At 35.0% G+C, this 17573-nt stretch overlaps 1 protein-coding gene and 9 non-coding genes across 12 annotated transcripts in view; 5 read left to right on the top strand and 5 right to left on the bottom strand.

Moving 5' to 3' along the window:
- The window catches only part of LOC101901066 (protein phosphatase Slingshot), a 58864-nt gene that overhangs the window by 28744 nt on the left and 12547 nt on the right, over positions 1 to 17573 (top strand). The window lies entirely within an intron of this gene.
- On the top strand, positions 4653 to 4734 carry TRNAS-AGA (transfer RNA serine (anticodon AGA)). Its single transcript has one exon. It is a non-coding gene; the product is annotated as a tRNA-Ser (tRNA).
- Positions 5002 to 5083, top strand: TRNAS-AGA (transfer RNA serine (anticodon AGA)). The gene has a single exon. It is a non-coding gene; the product is annotated as a tRNA-Ser (tRNA).
- On the top strand, positions 6200 to 6281 carry TRNAS-AGA (transfer RNA serine (anticodon AGA)). Its single transcript has one exon. It is a non-coding gene; the product is annotated as a tRNA-Ser (tRNA).
- On the top strand, positions 7037 to 7118 carry TRNAS-AGA (transfer RNA serine (anticodon AGA)). Its single transcript has one exon. It is a non-coding gene; the product is annotated as a tRNA-Ser (tRNA).
- Positions 8692 to 8773, bottom strand: TRNAS-AGA (transfer RNA serine (anticodon AGA)). Its single transcript has one exon. It is a non-coding gene; the product is annotated as a tRNA-Ser (tRNA).
- TRNAS-AGA (transfer RNA serine (anticodon AGA)) lies at positions 9940 to 10021 on the bottom strand. Its single transcript has one exon. It is a non-coding gene; the product is annotated as a tRNA-Ser (tRNA).
- Positions 10711 to 10792, bottom strand: TRNAS-AGA (transfer RNA serine (anticodon AGA)). Its single transcript has one exon. It is a non-coding gene; the product is annotated as a tRNA-Ser (tRNA).
- On the bottom strand, positions 11233 to 11314 carry TRNAS-AGA (transfer RNA serine (anticodon AGA)). The gene has a single exon. It is a non-coding gene; the product is annotated as a tRNA-Ser (tRNA).
- Positions 13132 to 13213, bottom strand: TRNAS-AGA (transfer RNA serine (anticodon AGA)). Its single transcript has one exon. It is a non-coding gene; the product is annotated as a tRNA-Ser (tRNA).

The following is a 17573-nucleotide window of genomic DNA, read 5'->3' as shown; positions in this document are numbered from 1 at the left end:
AGGGGTTAAGATCATGATTTCCAAAGTAATTTGGTACTTTTGCGAAACTAATTTATATTAAAATAGGAAGCTGAATCTTCTTTTTTGGGAGGAAATTTATATGAAATATTTATTCCATAGGTATGTACGTAGGTTTGTGGAGAAGACCTTTTCCTCTTCTCCTTCTCCTCCTTCAGTTTCGCACATTTTAATTATCATTTTAAATGAATGCCAAAGTGTTGCGGTGAGCAGTTTTTTGTGGCTCCTTCGTGTTATTCACAAATTTTAATCCTGCCCCAACCATGATTTCGACAGCGGTTCTTGCTGTTTGCCTGATTTCCCAGCAGACTTGTAAAACAGCTACCCCGACAACATTGCATTAAACTTTAGGTTATGCCAAAAAAAGAGAACCAAAGAAGAAGAAGAACACTTTTTTATAAAATTAATATGCAGTTGAATTGTTTAAACGTTGTGTTTGTATGTTTTACCTTTTTTTTGTTGTGGTTTGGTTGAGTGTGAACCAAAACAATGTTTCTTGTTGTTGTTGTTGTTCTTTTTTGGGCTGAATGCCATTTGGCTGGCTTAAATTTGCCGCAAGTGACAATTTACACCAACTGACAGCTGCCATCATCGTCGTCATCATCAGCCAGCCAACCAACCAAGCGAACATGACCTTTGTCCATATCGTCAGGATAAATGGCAAGGAGTAACAAATTGAAAGCGTTCAAAGAATGTTTTGTGAAACAAAAAGCCTGCTAAATGAAAATGGGGAAATGTACATTAAATATTCTCTGCTCCTCTTTTTTTCTTTAGTGCGTAGGTTCGAGAAGCATCCAAAAAAAAAAGCACAGCCACTGACAAACATTTTAATCATAATTAACAAAAAGTTTATTTGTTTAATGACAACATCAAGTAGGCATTTTTAATTCACTCTTTCTCTAATGCATGTACGAACACACACTCGCTTGCTATAAGTTATATAATAGAATATAAAATGAGAATAAATTCCCAAAATTTTTAATGGGGTCCCTGTGTGACTTTTGTAGCAAATTACTTTTTTATATTCGGAATATATCCTTGAAACTTATAAAATTCTTTAAAAAGTGTAAATATCAAAATATGACCAATAAGGAAAAGTCAAAAGTCGGGCGAAACCGACTATATGATACCCTACGTCACTATGCATTTGGTAGAGCTCCCATAACAAAAGAATTTATTTGAAGTAGTTTATACCTCAGCAGTTATAGTTTGGTTTCAGAGAGATCTAAGATATTAGAGGCATATCAAATTCGGAATAGATTTTCACTAAATTTGACGGAAACATTTTTATCTTTTATACCAAATAAGATCACTAAAGAGTGCATGATATCACTTCGAGAAGAATTATATTAAAAAAATAACATATATGGGAGCCGAGTTCCGCCAAATGTACACGTACGTCCCGAAATTCACTCCATTTTGGCTGATATTAGCCATTATTTGCACAATAAACCTGAAATCACATTACATGGGAGCTACATACACATCTTAGCCGTTCTCGATAAAATTTGTCAAAGGTATTTCCGAGCTCTATAAGATATCTGGTACCAAATATTATTGTTGTCGAATGCATATTACGAATGTGATGGACCTAAAGCCCAAATCGGATGAAACATATATATGGGAGCTATAGATATACCTTAACCGATTTTCTCCAAATTTGATGTACATGCTTCTAGACTGAATTCAGTCAGATGTACCAAAATTCTGGCCATTTGGACTGATATTGGGCATTTGATGCACAATTAATCCAAAATCGGTTGAAGATATACAGGGTGAGATAAAAAAACTGCAAAAGAGTCAAACGCCATAATTTATTTTTTTTTATTTTTTATTTTTTTAATTTGAATGAAAGCAAAAATTTGTAACAATTCTTGGGTGGCGCGTGCTGAGTCCTGTTGGAATGTCCAAGTTCTGCGGCCAAAATGTTAGCGTACCAAAGGCTTTAATACACCCTCCAGAATATTTTCGCGATAATATTCGGCATTTATAGGACAGTGTTGGCTTGTTTGTTCGGGATACCATAGTATTTTGTGGTCGCAAAATGGTCAAGCTTAATCCCTTTATTGTTGTTTTTGTATTATGTTGCCACGGTCGATTAATACGAGCGGAGAGCGACCATGGCCTGCGCTTGAGTTCTGGTGGCCAACCGAAGGTGCACATTTTCAACTGACCTCTTTGGCACGTGAACACGATCATTTTATTTGTTTACAAACTGCTGGACAATGACTGTTTTTTCATCGGAGATCGGAAAAAACCAAATTCGGCAGTTCACCACTTTCGGTCAAGCGAAGCAGCTCTTTAGCTCTTTCAAGTTATTTCCTGTTGCGGTGTAAGTTCTTGCATTTTTTGAAATTTCAATGGCTTTACACCGAGCTCATTTTTCAATATTTGCCGAGCCATTTGCGACGCGGGTTTCGATCAAGTCGCTTCTTTACTTTTCGAACCATTCCTGCTGATGTTGCTGTTTTCTTTCGTCCACTTCCTTGACGTTGGGCTACGGTACTATTAACGCTATCACGATAACGAGCGATGGAACGAGACACACAAATTTTAATCACATTTAAATGCTGGAGTGCTTTAACTATAGCCACTTGTGGTTTCCAGCCAAATATAAAGAAATCACTCTATCACGCTTGAATTCCATCACGAAAAACTTTTTTTCTGGAAAATTCTCACCAAAATGCTTTTGTACGCTTGTAAACAATATCATGAGCTGTCACTGGAATAATTTTAACAGCTGTCGGACGAGTGGCTTAGAAATGACAGCAGTCTGAAGTTGGTTGCAGTTTTTTTCATCTCACCCTGTATGTAGTTTTCCAGTATTTATAATCTCAATGCAATATTTTTTTTCGCTAAAATATCCGAGTTTGTCAATTTAGTTCCGAGAGATCAACTTTTCTCGGTGCTTTGCTTGATAGTAACTGGTTTCTTCAACTAGTTCCTTCGTTCCATTTTGTTGAATATTTCATATATTTTATAGTTTTTAAGAGTTCAATCGTTCCTTGACGTTGCATCGGGCAATTTAAGGCTCTATCGGACGAAATGTTTTTTTTTCATATGTAGAAGTTGCACATATGGTGTGATACATATTTGACATTTTAGTTATGAAATACATGAGTAAAGTACATATGTACAGTTTCGATCACAGCGAGACCTATTGTCATCGGAGAAATATAATTTTTGTTTACAAGTGTTGCTTGTTTGTTGTGTAAAAATACATGCATAAAACATTATAATTTTATGTAAAATACAATATGATCAAAATAAATGAAAACAAAACATATGTGTGTGTGTGATAGCATAAATTGTGAGTCATATGTAAAATGACAATTTTGACATACACATGGAAATACATTCGGATAATACAAGTGACAGCACATATGTAAAACCAATTTAGTTTGACAATGCCTATTCAGAATGGGTTGCCATATCTGCATCTCTTCAGAAAGTTTACCCCTTTCTCTTCATAACGATCCTCGACACGGTACCCATCTCTAACTCACAAAGTGTAAATGAAATCACCTCAGGTGCGAGGGTTAAATAAATACTGTTTACATTTGTTTCGTTGTTTTCTTTTGCCAGCCAATGTTTACCAACACCACCACCACCAACAACAACTCTCGGCAATTCAAATATTTGAGTGATGATGATTTTTTTTGTTTTAGTGTTTTATTTTTCTGGTTTAATGGTTACACACAGAGCTTACATCGAGTAATCGTTGTAAATATGTAACCTCTCCCCATCCAAATGTACATACGCAACTCAAATAAGTTGAGAATCCTTTATGGCCACAATTTTCTTACTCCTCCTCTGTCTTCAAAAAAATCCTTCATTAAATAATGTCAGTGTACCGCACCTTAATTATTATTGTGGTGGTTAATAAAATACAAAGAGAAAAAAATGCTTGAGATTTATAACAGAAATTGCCTTGTGCAATTGCGAGTGGGGGAGTTTGGATGTGGGTAGTGTTAATTAAAACTAAATATAATCCTTTTTGATGACAATGAGAAGGACCCTCGGTGATTTTTTCGGTTAATGTGTGTTTACATGCAAACTTTTCAAAATTATTGTCATTATGTGTGTAGGAAGATATTTTTCTCATATCTCGGTATTTACTCTGTGATTTCAACTTTTTTGTTGTAAGGATATTAGCGTTGGAGAATTGGTACTACATGACTGCCATCCATAAAATATGTCTCTTAAAAGTCCTAGAAATTATTTTGAGGGTGCTCACATTTCTCTGGATCGGGGTTTACTATTTGTTTAAGGTAGAATATTTGGAAGAGGATTTTACTAAAAAATTCGACATAAAAACTGGTATGTTTCAGAACTGCAAGAATGTAGAAATTTTTATTACGATAAACAATTTTTGCTTTACGATATCGAAAAAAAATTCAAAAATAGTAGATTCTTGCAGATTCTTTTCTGGAATAGAGCAAATATTGACCAGAAAGTCAAAAGACCTGAAGAATGATATTGTTTTTTTTTTTTTTTTTTTTGTTGAATCGTAGGTTTTTATTTAGTTTTTAAATATAAAAAAAAATTATTGCTGCTGAATATTCAAAAATGTTATCACCTGTTACTGAGATATGAAATGAACTGTCAACTAAGTATTTGCCACCTGTTTATGTGCAGTCGTGGCCGAGCGGTTAAGGCGTCTGACTAGAAATCAGATTCCCTCTGGGAGCGTAGGTTCGAATCCTACCGACTGCGAGACGAACTAAATTTTTATTAAAAAAAATATAAAACTATAAAAATTAGGTGAAGGAAAAAGTTAAAAGTTGAATTTAATCAAAATATGTACTATTAGATAGAGACAGATGTGCTCAAAGAGATAATAGTTAATTTGGATTTTTGTCAGATTTTAAATATTTTTCTACTGCAAAAGAACCAAATTTTCATAAATATTTTCTTAAATATTTTGAGGAAGTTTTTCTGAAAAAAGAATGCCACGACCCTGCCATATTACCGTGCCATGCAGCAGTCGTGGCCGAGCGGTTAAGGCGTCTGACTAGAAATCAGATTCCCTCTGGGAGCGTAGGTTCGAATCCTACCGACTGCGAAAAAAGTTATTTTTATTCCCTTCACCATACGTAGTATAGAGGGTATATAAAGTTCGTCATTCCGTTTGCAACTCATCGATATAATAATTTTAGACCCAACCAAGTATATATATTCTTGATCAGCGTAAAATTCAAAGACGATTTAGCCCTGTCCGTCCGACTGTTGTAATCACTCTACAGTCTAAACGAATTTAGATAGGAAGCTACAAGATCTGTCTTTTTGCACAGATCTGTCTTTTGTCTGCAGACAGGTCAAGTTCGAAGATGAGCTATATCGATCCACGATATCGTATAGCCCCTATATAACGGTACCCCCGAAATTCGGTATTTTGATGATTTTAGACACATTTTTTAATGGAATTGTCCGAAATTCTACACAAGGCATTCTTTTTGAGTACTTTACCCTCTGAAAATAACTGTTTATGTAGGTCCAAAATATCGTATATCCCCCATATATCGGAACATTCCTACATTCGGTATTTTTAAGATTTTAACAGAATTTTTAATGGATTTTATTTTTTATTTTTTGAAAATTTCCTAATTCCTCCCAAATGGTAGAGGGTATTCCAAGTTCGGACCGGTCGAACTTACTGCTTTTTTACTTGTTTCCTTACATTTATACGAATATTGTCAACCATGACCATGGCCCTTTATAAACCCAAACTTCTACTAACATGTAGATGAATTCTGGAAAAAAAATCCGTTTTTATATATCAAAGTTCTAAGAGACCTATCCATTTCTAGATATAAGGCAATAATATTTTGTGGCCTTCAAATTCAATAATATTGTGTATAAGCTTCGTTGTGGAACTACTCAAGAATTAATTCTAGCATAGGTCGAGACTCACGGGTCTTTTTATTCGTTCATTTCATATGTACCTATTTCTTAACCAATTTCATATTAATTGTCCGATAAATATGAGTATGATATGAGCAATAAGTCTGCCATGTTTTATATTCATATCTCGACATAAGTGCCTCTTTCAGATATTTGTATATTCACTTCTAAAATTTAATTTAAACACATACTTATATAATTATAGTTTTCAACTAAATGAGAATCATTTGCCTTAACCAAAACGACTGCTGATTAAGTTGAAAATAACGGTTGTCATGCAGTCGTGGCCGAGCGGTTAAGGCGTCTGACTAGAAATCAGATTCCCTCTGGGAGCGTAGGTTCGAATCCTACCGACTGCGAGAATTCATTTTGTTTTAAATTTCCTTCAGAAATATATATTTTTTTTTTTAAAATCACAATTTTTGAAATGTTGTGCGGGAAATATGTTTAATATTTTTTTTATTTACCAACAAAAATCAATGCTACATTCCTAGTTCAGTAAATTACACACCTAAAAAATGTCCATTTCCCCGCCGAGAAGAACTTTGCGTGTGGGAATTTTTTATGACCGACATTAGCCAGACATCAAAACACCAAGCCATGGTAGTTTAGAAAATCACCAGTTAACTCAATATGATTTGGCCATTAGCTGTTGTTTTGTTGTGTGTGAGTGTGTGTGTGTGCTCTCATTAACATGGTAATATTCAATTTAATGTCAATCTTTCGCCAAACCGGATATGAAAATGGCCAATAACACAACTGCTGCACAACCCTGCACCACCAATAAATGTTTAATGAACAACAATTTAATGAGCTACAATTAGCATTACAATTCAAATAAGAAATGACACCAACAACAACAACAATTCCCACATTCTCCGGACGACAATTTTAAAATGGGATCGTTTGCTTTTGTTTCTAAGCAGAATTTCCCACCCACGCTCTTATGCTCATGGAGACAATTTTTAAAAATAGATTTCAATGAGGAACGAACAGCGTATGTCGGGCATGTGGAGAGTGGGGGTGGGTTTGTTATGGCCCCTGTGTGTGTGTTTATTTTTTATTATCCTTTGGCTTCCTCCAGTAGCCTTGGCGAGTAGAAACGTTGCCTGGAGCAGTCGTGGCCGAGCGGTTAAGGCGTCTGACTAGAAATCAGATTCCCTCTGGGAGCGTAGGTTCGAATCCTACCGACTGCGTGAAAGAGACTCTTAGATACGTCGTAATTTTTGTGGAAATGGATGAGATGAGCATATCCCTTAAATTAGGCGATTTTACCTAATATTCCTAGCAAAAGGACATGGAATTTAACGTAAAATGTTGAATGGTGGCCTTATAATACTTGCCTCCAAACCTCTTTCCACTCTGAGTTAAAGCAATGTTTGTCATCAAAGGATGAATTCATTTGTCCTCTTTCAAATTGTCCACATCTGCCAAATTACTTTATATTCTTCTGAATAGATTTTGATTGACCAATTCTATTCTTTCAATGTTTTATTGTGTGTGTGTTTTGTCCCCAAATATTGAACATTGAAATCCACGACAATAGCCCAAAACTGAAATTCTCTTTGATTTCCCCTCCCCCACACCCCTCTTGATGTGAAATTCATATTTGAAACAATAACACAATACTTGGCTGTAATTGTCCTAGTCTTTTGGCTGGCTGGCCATCTTTTATTTTTGGCATTTTGTCTTTTTTTCTCTTGGTAATGGTGCTATATCATATATCCATCCTTCCAGCCCAGCTGTAGACAGAATCGCCGACTCGCATTTCCACTTGTCGTTGCCATCCATCCATCCACCCATCTATGTAAGTAACAAACATCGCAACACCAAGTCCTTGCCGACAAAGTCTTTGTCTGCCAACATGTCTGCCAGTTATAAAAAAAATGTGGAAACATAAAAAGAACAGCAATCATAACTGCCACCAAAAGAAAACAACAAAAACGAAAACAACAAGCAGAAGATTGTTATTGTTTGGTTGTTGTTTTTTGTTATTGTATTTGGTATACCAGTAGTTGTGCTTTGTAGTCCTCCTTTTGACTGTCCTTCAAAGTCAAAAGCCGGGTTGCAGGAGGTAAGTGTGACACTTTCAGCCTCCTTGTGAAGACAATGCCGAAGGATGATCGTCTCATTCATCCTCTTCCCCCCCAAGACACCAGCATATAAAAATATGAAATAGTCCTTTAGGCCGTGAAATGTTTTTAGATGTCTCTCTTGTTTATTTTTACAACTCAAAGTATTGAAAAGACCAGGGCTTGGTAGTATGGGCATTTGAGGGCATGGAATCAACCGTAGGCACAATTGAGCTGTCGTCACATGTGACCAAACACTTTAAACGAAATAAAAAAGAAAAATTCCTTGAGTGATTATTGTTTGGTTTGCATTAAAAATCGGGTGAAGAGGCTACCAAAAAGGCAAAGAGCAAAGATATTTGGAATGAAAAAAAAGGAATAACATTGAAGGAATTTATATGGACTTAAGTGGTCGGTAGTAAATTTGAGATACATGGAGTCAGTTTTGCATAAATAACTTTCTATGGAAGTTAATAATACAATGTTATGCTAACTACCAGACTTTCCGAAGATTAAGTGAATGTGGATTTAAATGTGGGAAAATATTGGCAAAGAAGGAGCTACAAATTTAGATTAGGAGAATTTGGAATAATATTAAAATAAATCCATAGAAATATACAAGTTTTATAAATCATTCTATTATTTCATAAAAAATTAAAATATTTTAAAAAATATTTCTATAAAAAGTGATTTTTCTCGCAGTCGGTAGGATTCGAACCTACGCTCCCAGAGGGAATCTGATTTCTAGTCAGACGCCTTAACCGCTCGGCCACGACTGCTATGTAATTAGTATTTTGGCAAATGGCTATAATTCTCATTTGATTTGAGGAATTAAAATTATAAAGCCTAATTTACACCGAACATGTTTTTATAAAACACGTTATTTAGATTTTCAATTCCTTTCAATACACATCAATAAATTGATAAATTTGCGTAAAATGCACAATTTAGTTGGCGATGTACAACAGACTTATATGATTTCTGGAAATGTAAAAAACTGGAACTAAATGTAAGAATACATAACACGCTTTTTTGACTAGCTTAAGTTATCGGCTTCTTCGGAAAAGAACAAAGAAGCTCAAGGTCAAAAAATGAAGTCAATCTAATACTCCTTTGTTCCTCTACGAAGAAGCCAGGTGATGACTTAAGCTAGTCAGGAAAGCGTTTTATGTATTTTCACCTTAACTTTCTTGCGTTTTTAAGAGATTCTGGGTCTTCGAACTGGCTAAATATTTCATTATTTTTCACAACATTTGAGTTCCATTTGCTAGAAAAATACTTCCCAAAACAAATCTGGACACTTTTGCTGGAACAATTTTCAAATATCTTTGTATTTTCTAACGTTACAAGAATATGACTTAATTTAGAGGCTATGGAGTTGAACCTTACCTTTAATGGTGGTGATACATAAGCAGCTTGGCATCATGACAGGGCATATTTTGTAACATATTATAAAGGCCGTCGTTTCCCGTTATAATTTAGCATTAATGCCCCATGATGCCAAGCTGTTTATGTATCTGTATATACCCTAAAGGTGCAGCTACAAAAACAGCTCATTTTTGCTGGCTTAAGGCATTTCTACTAAAAGAAGAAAGGAGCTTAGGGTGAACCCTTATAAATGACGGACCAAAATTGAATTAAGTCAACCTTTAACTCTTTTGTTCCTTTACGAAAAAGTCAGCCGATGACTTACGGTGAGATGGCGAGAGATTTAGGTTGACTTAGTTCGATTTTGGTCCTCCGCTCCTTTGTTCTTTTCCAAAGAAGCCAGCCGATGACTTAAGCTTTTATGTATTAACTTCTTTGAAACAAAGTACTTTTTATATATCTGCACCTTAAGTATCGCTCCTAGCAATTGTTTGTAAATATGAGATTAGACATAAGGGTCTTCAATTTTAGAGTTTTGTGTTTTCCCAATCAAATCTCCACCAAAAATAAGTTCTTTCGCAGTCGGTAGGATTCGAACCTACGCTCCCAGAGGGAATCTGATTTCTAGTCAGACGCCTTAACCGCTCGGCCACGACTGCTTTATGCAGTGTAATTAGATCAATGCAAATAATTCTCATTTACTTGGAGGAATTATACAACTACCCTGCAAAAATAAGTGCGAATAAAGGAAAATTTTTAAATGTTATTTTATGAGTTGGGAAGTTTTTCGTCTTAGTATAACATATTGAAGACCACTTTATAACTAGTTTAAAAGTTTCATAATTTGAGACTTTCATCATTTCAGTAGTTAATATAAACTGTCAAAAATTCGAAAATGAACCGATTTTTTCAAAAAATTAAATGTGTTCTTCGCTCCTCGTCTAAAAAATGTGATTTTCAAAAAAGAAAATCTAAAAAAAAGTAATTTAATTTTTTTAACTGATTTTGAAATTTGGGTTCTCTTTGAGGAAAAATATGCCTTTCGAAATTTTCAATATTGGTCCACCTATTTTTACATAAGCTCCATAAATCGGTTGACAATGATTTTAAAATAACATCAACTCTAGCCCTATACGAGAAATTGCCACTAGACACATTCTGCTGAAGAGGCTTCAGCTTTTGGACTTAGCGAAAATTTTACCACAACTGGAAATTTTCCCAAAAGCGGAAAGAGTAGGTTGTTTCCAAGTGCTGAGCATTAAGTATATATTTTTAATCAAAACTAGTTTCTATTTGGATTCCCTATTAATATTTTCCATACAATCTTTACCAAAAATTGATTTTCTCTCGCAGTCGGTAGGATTCGAACCTACGCTCCCAGAGGGAATCTGATTTCTAGTCAGACGCCTTAACCGCTCGGCCACGACTGCTATACGAAATCCGATCGAATCAATTCCAATAATTCTCTTATTTAAATTCTCATAAATAAATAAAAATCATAAAATTGTATTTTAAAATAGTTTTAATCAAAATTATTCACAAAATGATAAAAGATTGATATTTTTTCCAGTGACACTATCTATCTTCATTTTCTGCGGAGGTGCACTTTTTTGAATACAAAACAAGATAATGAAACGATCAATATCATCTCAATGGTATTTCTGTTGAGTGCATATGCTTATTTATAACTATTTGGAGATTATGTTAACTCCAAATTTTAAATTCATGAAGTTCATCATTATTATACAATGACATTGATTTATTTATCTATATATATTCCAATATTTAATATATGATGATCTTGATTGGAGCAAATGTGTGATTATTTTCATTTATAGTTATTTCTTTAATTTTAAAAATTTTTTCAGTTCGCAGTCGGTAGGATTCGAACCTACGCTCCCAGAGGGAATCTGATTTCTAGTCAGACGCCTTAACCGCTCGGCCACGACTGCAGTTGGAAATCTCTTAAGCATGAAGATAAAATAAATGGTTAATATTAAGTCGATAATTAAAATTTTTTGAAATACACGCATGGTCATATAAAAAAAAACTGCAACAAAGTCAAACGCCATAATTTTTAAATTATTTTCTTAAACTTTAATGAATTTTAGAATAAGTTTAGATTGGTTCGAATTGCTCAGCTTTGACACGAATTGTAGCCTATAGCTCTTTTAAGTCTATTTCCTTTCTGTTGCGGTGTAAGTTCTTGCATTTTTTTCGAATTTCAATGGCTTTGCCCCGAGCTCATTTTTCAATATTTGCCGAATTGAATATTGCGATATGTTCAGCTCACGAACCATTTTTCGGCCACTGCGACTCGGGTTTCGATCAAGTCGCTTCTTTACTTTTCGATCCATTTGCTTTTTTCTTCCGCCCACTTCCTTGACGTCGGGCTACGCTACCAGAATCACTGTAACGAGCACTGGTACGAGACACAAACGATTTATTCACATTTAAATGCTGGAGTCCTCTAACGATATCCGCTTGTGGTTTTTCAGCCAAATATAGAGGCATCACACTATCACGCTTGAATTCCATCACGAAAGTAAGGCCTACAGATAGATACCAATGTTTTCAACTTTTATTTCTTTTTTATATCAAAATTTTGCGTTTGAAAGTTACCGATTTTTGTCGGTAACTCCAAAAATTAGTCCCAGAATCACAATACTGATTTTGTTTAAATAAAGAAATTAAAATTTTAAAATTAAATTTTAAAATTTTCCATCTACATTGGAAAACAAATTATAGTATCAATTTTAATTTGTCATTAAATCAAATGGCCAACTAATTTTTATGACAATGTTTTCAAATAAAATCGTAAAAGTATATCATTGTTAATTTCAAAAATAAAACAATGTATTTCTCAATCTGATTATGAGCGATTAGCTTTCCATTATTCGGACAATTTTTCCCTCCAATTAAAATAAATTGTTTGACAATTGTTAAACCCTGACAACATGACAACATAATCCACAATAATTCGGAATGTAAGTCAATATTTGCCAATGTTTTCATTTTTTCTTATTTCACCCCACAATTCCCAGAAATATTTAACAGTTAATCGCTCACTTTTGTACATTTCATTATCCTGGGGATTTTCCCTCATATTTTTTTCACAATTTCTCATTTTAATTATTCATTTTATTTGGTTCGTTGTTCCGATTCGCAATGCGAGCTTAAATGGTTAAATGTTTTCAGTGAAAACTGTTTTCATAATTTAATCATGCAGGGAGTTTTCCATTTGCTTTTCCGTGGAATGGTATTTAAATGGCTTCATGTGGTACGTGTGGAAAACATTTTTCATATTTTCCGGTAATTGGCAGAACAAAAGAGCATTTCCATGAAATAGAAAATAAGCAAAAGTTGTCATATTCCAGGGAAAGAAAGGAGAGGGTTTTGTATTGGGTTTGTATTCCAGTAATGATACATGAGAATTGATTATTGTCATAAATGCCACATTTTTAATATTTTCCAATTATATTTAAATAATAAATAAACGTTAGTTTAATAAAAACAACAACAATGAGCTTAATTAAAAATTATAAAAAAATTTAAAAATTACCCAAATTTGGCAATTTTAAAAAAATACATCTTAGAATTGAGTAATGGATGGTTTCAGAATTACTGGCTCTTAAATTCGACTCATTTCAAAAAAAGTGTTTTACTCTAAAAGAAAGTGATTATATTAAAAAAAAAATTATGAACAAAATAATTAATAACCGAAATTAAAACAATTAATAACAAAAAATTTTATCCGGAAAACAATTCTCGCAGTCGGTAGGATTCGAACCTACGCTCCCAGAGGGAATCTGATTTCTAGTCAGACGCCTTAACCGCTCGGCCACGACTGCATGCCCTTGAATCAAGCAAAAATCACATGAAGTTCAACTTATCTCAGCAACACAACAGTTAAACCAGTTACTTTGCTCACTTTGGCATTGCAGAGGCAGAGAGAGAGAGCCAGTTAGTGATGCGATGAAATCTTCTCTGAATGGGCAATAAAGAAAATGTACATCTGTGGAAAGGTACATTTGAAATTGTATGTCGTGTGTGTGTCTGCACCCCTTCTGCAAGGATTACACGTCGACAATTTAATGGCTCCCAAAGATATGCACTTGTAAATATCTTCCGGGCTTTGTTGTTATCTCCATAAATCGTAACTGTGAACTGTGCATTTATTAGAGTGTCCTTTGAGGAACAACACATTTGTTACTTCCGCTTTGTTGTCTCACCATCGTTTTGATGTTGGCCATAAAATTGAAGTTTTTGCCCCATAACAGAATTCCCATTTTCCCTTAATCGCAAGTTTTTATGGTTGGCCTTCCTCCAACCCCCTCTCCTTTCGATTGTTTTGCCGTTTATCCCTTTTTCTCCCCTCTCCCTCCCAATGTAAACCTCATAAATGAGCTGGTGTGTTGCGAGTCTGTTGACATGGGTGTCAAAACTATACATTCATATATTGAACACATGTAAACATTTCCAGTATTCAAAGTGGTTACGATATTCGGAGGATATGGCTCAAGTTACAACCTTTTGTTTTGGATGTGGGTGTATGGGAATATGTACATACATATATTGTAATGACCCGTTTGTGGACAGGATACACATAACTGTGAAGAGGTTTTTTCTTTTGACGACTAAGATGAAGTATGCCAATAAAATGTTTATTTAGGATAAGCACACACACAGACACAAACACACACGTGCTTGTGGAATTTCCTAAGTATTTTACTGGTAACTAATAAAGTTTAGGTTTCATGCTACCCCCCTCCCCCACACACAATATATAAGTTTTTATGTGGAAAAAGTAAAAATAGCCTTAACTACGGCCAGGTCGAACTGGATACGCACTACAATAATTCAACATCTGAAAAATTGAAAATTCTATCATTTTAAGCCTTTAAAAAGGATTTATGAAAAAAAAGATAACAAAAATCTGTGCTCCCAAAATGGAATGGAAAAGTCGACTTTTAGACTTTTCAACATCAAATTTAATTAAGGCCTTGATCTTTAAAATTCAAAATTAAATGGAGTTTCTAGGTTCGTAAAATAATACCTCGGCATTGTTGGCGTTTGGGGTCAATATAATCGTATCCCTATGCCAAGAGGGCAAATAAGACTCTAATGAAGGTCAATAGGTATATATTTGGGCATCTTTGATTCGGAAGCATCTAGCATCTATTTCAAGATATGCAGCCATCAGAATCCCACCATTTTCGATGCATTATTTTCCCTATGTCTCCCTCAAAATATCCAATATTAATAAAACAAATCCGACTATTACAACTATTTTCCAATTTTAGACATTGCAGAGATAGTTTTTAACCTATTTTGAATTAATTTCACATTTTTAGTTCTCAGTGTATAAGAAACTTACTCAAAACAATATTTTCACATCGATGTTCGGATCCAAAGGTGCAAGAATGTAAAATTTCTTACTACCGATTTTTTTACCTTCAGTCATATGGCTACAAAGGGTATATATCATTTGATAGGGCCAAAGAGTGTCTTATCGTTATAAAAGTTCTAGACCCTAGGTCTCTTTGCACCAAATCCGTTTCAGAACATTTGGAGTCGATCTAGCGATGTCCGTCCGCACGATAACTGTCGAAGAGAGTATCCGATTTTGTCCAAGCATGGCACATCATATTTTTATTATCCCAATTAGATCAAGTTCGGAGATGGGCAATATCTGTCCAATACTTCGGGTTGGCCTTCCTAAGGGTTAATGTTGAAATTTTCAAACAAAATACTGCACAGAAAGAGAAAGGATAATCCGAGAAAGAGGAAGGATATGTTAGTAATCAAACATTGGCTGAGAGTATAGATCTGTCGGCAAAACCGACTGATATTTGTTAGTCTTTTTCTTCATGAAATGAAAAACAAAACACAATGAAAACTAATAGATTCTTGCAGTTTCTGGAACAGAGCAGGAATTGCTTACTTTTTGTCTCACATACTGCAATATCTTCCAATCGAATTTGCCATATTTCGGAAGTTATTCCCAAATATAACCGATAGTCTACCAAACCTAATTCTGCTTAGTTTCAAATATCTGGTTATAAACATCTTTATTTGGTTAAGTGGCGCCCAAACTGGGGAAGCGTAGTAAAATCAGAGTAAATATGTATCTTTCAAAAGCCCTCAAAATGTGAGGTACTTTTGAATGAACGCGTAATATAATACTATCTCGCCTTTTCAAGGTATTTGAATGAAACAAATCCACCTTCACACGAATTTTACAGCACTTATTGAGATTGGGCGCCATTTGCCCAAAAACTTTTGCTCATAACCTGAAATGTGAAATTAAATGAAATCAGGTTTGGTAAGCTATATGTCATACTAGGGATTCACATCCAAAATATAAAAAATTCGAATGGAAGATTTAAGATTGGGCGCCACTTAGTAAATTATTAATTTTAATTTTTTAAGACGAATGAATAAGATGAAACATTGGAGTATTTTCTCTGCCAATGCCTAGCTTTTGCAAATATTAAATCCCAATTCTTTGGGAACGATCCCATACCAGACCTAAATCCGATCATGGTAAATGAAATAAAAAAGTTGAGGAATTTTGTTAGGGCAACTGAATTTCAAATAATATAAACTGTCCGTCTTCTTTCAATAACCTCTTAGTCTAGAGCCCACAACAGGTCTATACTGGCTTAAGTGTATGTCCAACAGGACATGTGACGATCGTTTTCACCCCTCTTTTCAACCTAACCTAAGTTTTAGAATTTAAAGGAACTTAGCCCAATTTTCGAGAGAGCACATGGTTTAAAAACCTTAGACTGTTACTTCTTGGTTTTTTAGAAATTCCAATATTCACATTGCTATTCCAACACCCAATATTTTTCGTATTTCCTTGAGTCCTTTTTGCCATGCAGGCACCCATATCCGCAGCAAACCAAACACTCGTTTAATATCTATGGATGTTTGTTTTGTGACCAGTGTGGCCATTTGTGTGCGTGTGTGTGTTTGTGCACATATAAACATTTCATTGTGGCCATTTTCATAAGACAAACATCTCAGATCAGAAACAAAAACAACACTCAACCAAGTCCAGTGCATGGTCATACCTATAAACATACAACAAACACACATGGGTATATACTATCATAAGATAATGTCATATGTTAGGATATAGTTGTTTGTATTTGTGTGTGCCAATGTACGATAACTGGAAGGACAAGTGCTGATGCAGTGGTTAAAGATTGAAAGGATATTCTTCCTTCTCCGGAACATTGAGCGGGCTCCTTTCAGTGCTCAGTGTGGAACATGTCGATAATGTGAAATGACAGTGATTCTATTAAAAATTTAAATTGTCAATGAGATAAACCACTCACTCATTCACTTTCTCTTGCCCCAAACACAAACACACATGCAATTGTGTGTGTACACACACGTATACAAATCCATTATGCACACTTGCATTCAACCATTTGTTGGTTGGTTGTTATGGTGTGGTGAGAGAAAGTGTGCAAGAATTTGTGACGTCAAATGGGAGTTCATTTCTGCGACGATGATGCCAAAGACAACAAAACTGACAGCTGAATGGCATTAAAACGTTTGTTTTTTGGAAGAACTTCCGCAGAGATTTACATTTCCTTAAATCGAAACCCTGTTAAATATTGAACAATGCATAGGCATGTCCAACATTCCCATTGTCTGATGTTGTAACACCATCCAATCAAATCAAACCAAAGGATGGCAGCCTTAGGTGTTGCAAAACATTTGTAACACCCCGATGAGGTGTCATGATGATTGGCATTAGACTCGTTATAGGTGCTCAATTAATGAATTACTAACTACATTTATACATGACACAGTCATGCCACACTAGAGCTCTTCCCCTCTTCATCCCGTCTCTTCAATGTCTCTACACATTTCCCCCCCAGTGGCTGTCAACATCATTATGTCATCTGGGCTTCCACCACAGAGAGGCCATTGTCGAGAGATACTTCTTTGGTAGGCAGCCAGGCCATGGAATATTCATAGCCTGATTTATTTATACCTCAGAAGACGTTGACGAAGAGAACGACAAAAGCAGAAATCATCATCGCCACTAACGTTCTGGGCTTGGTAATGAACTCAAATTAACACAATTGCAGTGGTAAGCATCTTCTTTGGTGGTAAGATGAAGGCGAGCCTCTCTTTCTCACAAATCTGGACTTTGCTCATTGAAGGAGGGAGGTGGGGGTAGAGGGGGTG

The sequence above is a fragment of the Musca domestica genome, unplaced genomic scaffold (genome assembly GCF_030504385.1).
Source record: "Musca domestica strain aabys unplaced genomic scaffold, Musca_domestica.polishedcontigs.V.1.1 27, whole genome shotgun sequence".
In the NCBI taxonomy this organism is placed as follows: domain Eukaryota; kingdom Metazoa; phylum Arthropoda; class Insecta; order Diptera; family Muscidae; genus Musca; species Musca domestica.
The sequence above is the reverse complement of the archived record's forward strand: the minus strand, read 5'-3'. Positions and strand labels throughout refer to the sequence as shown.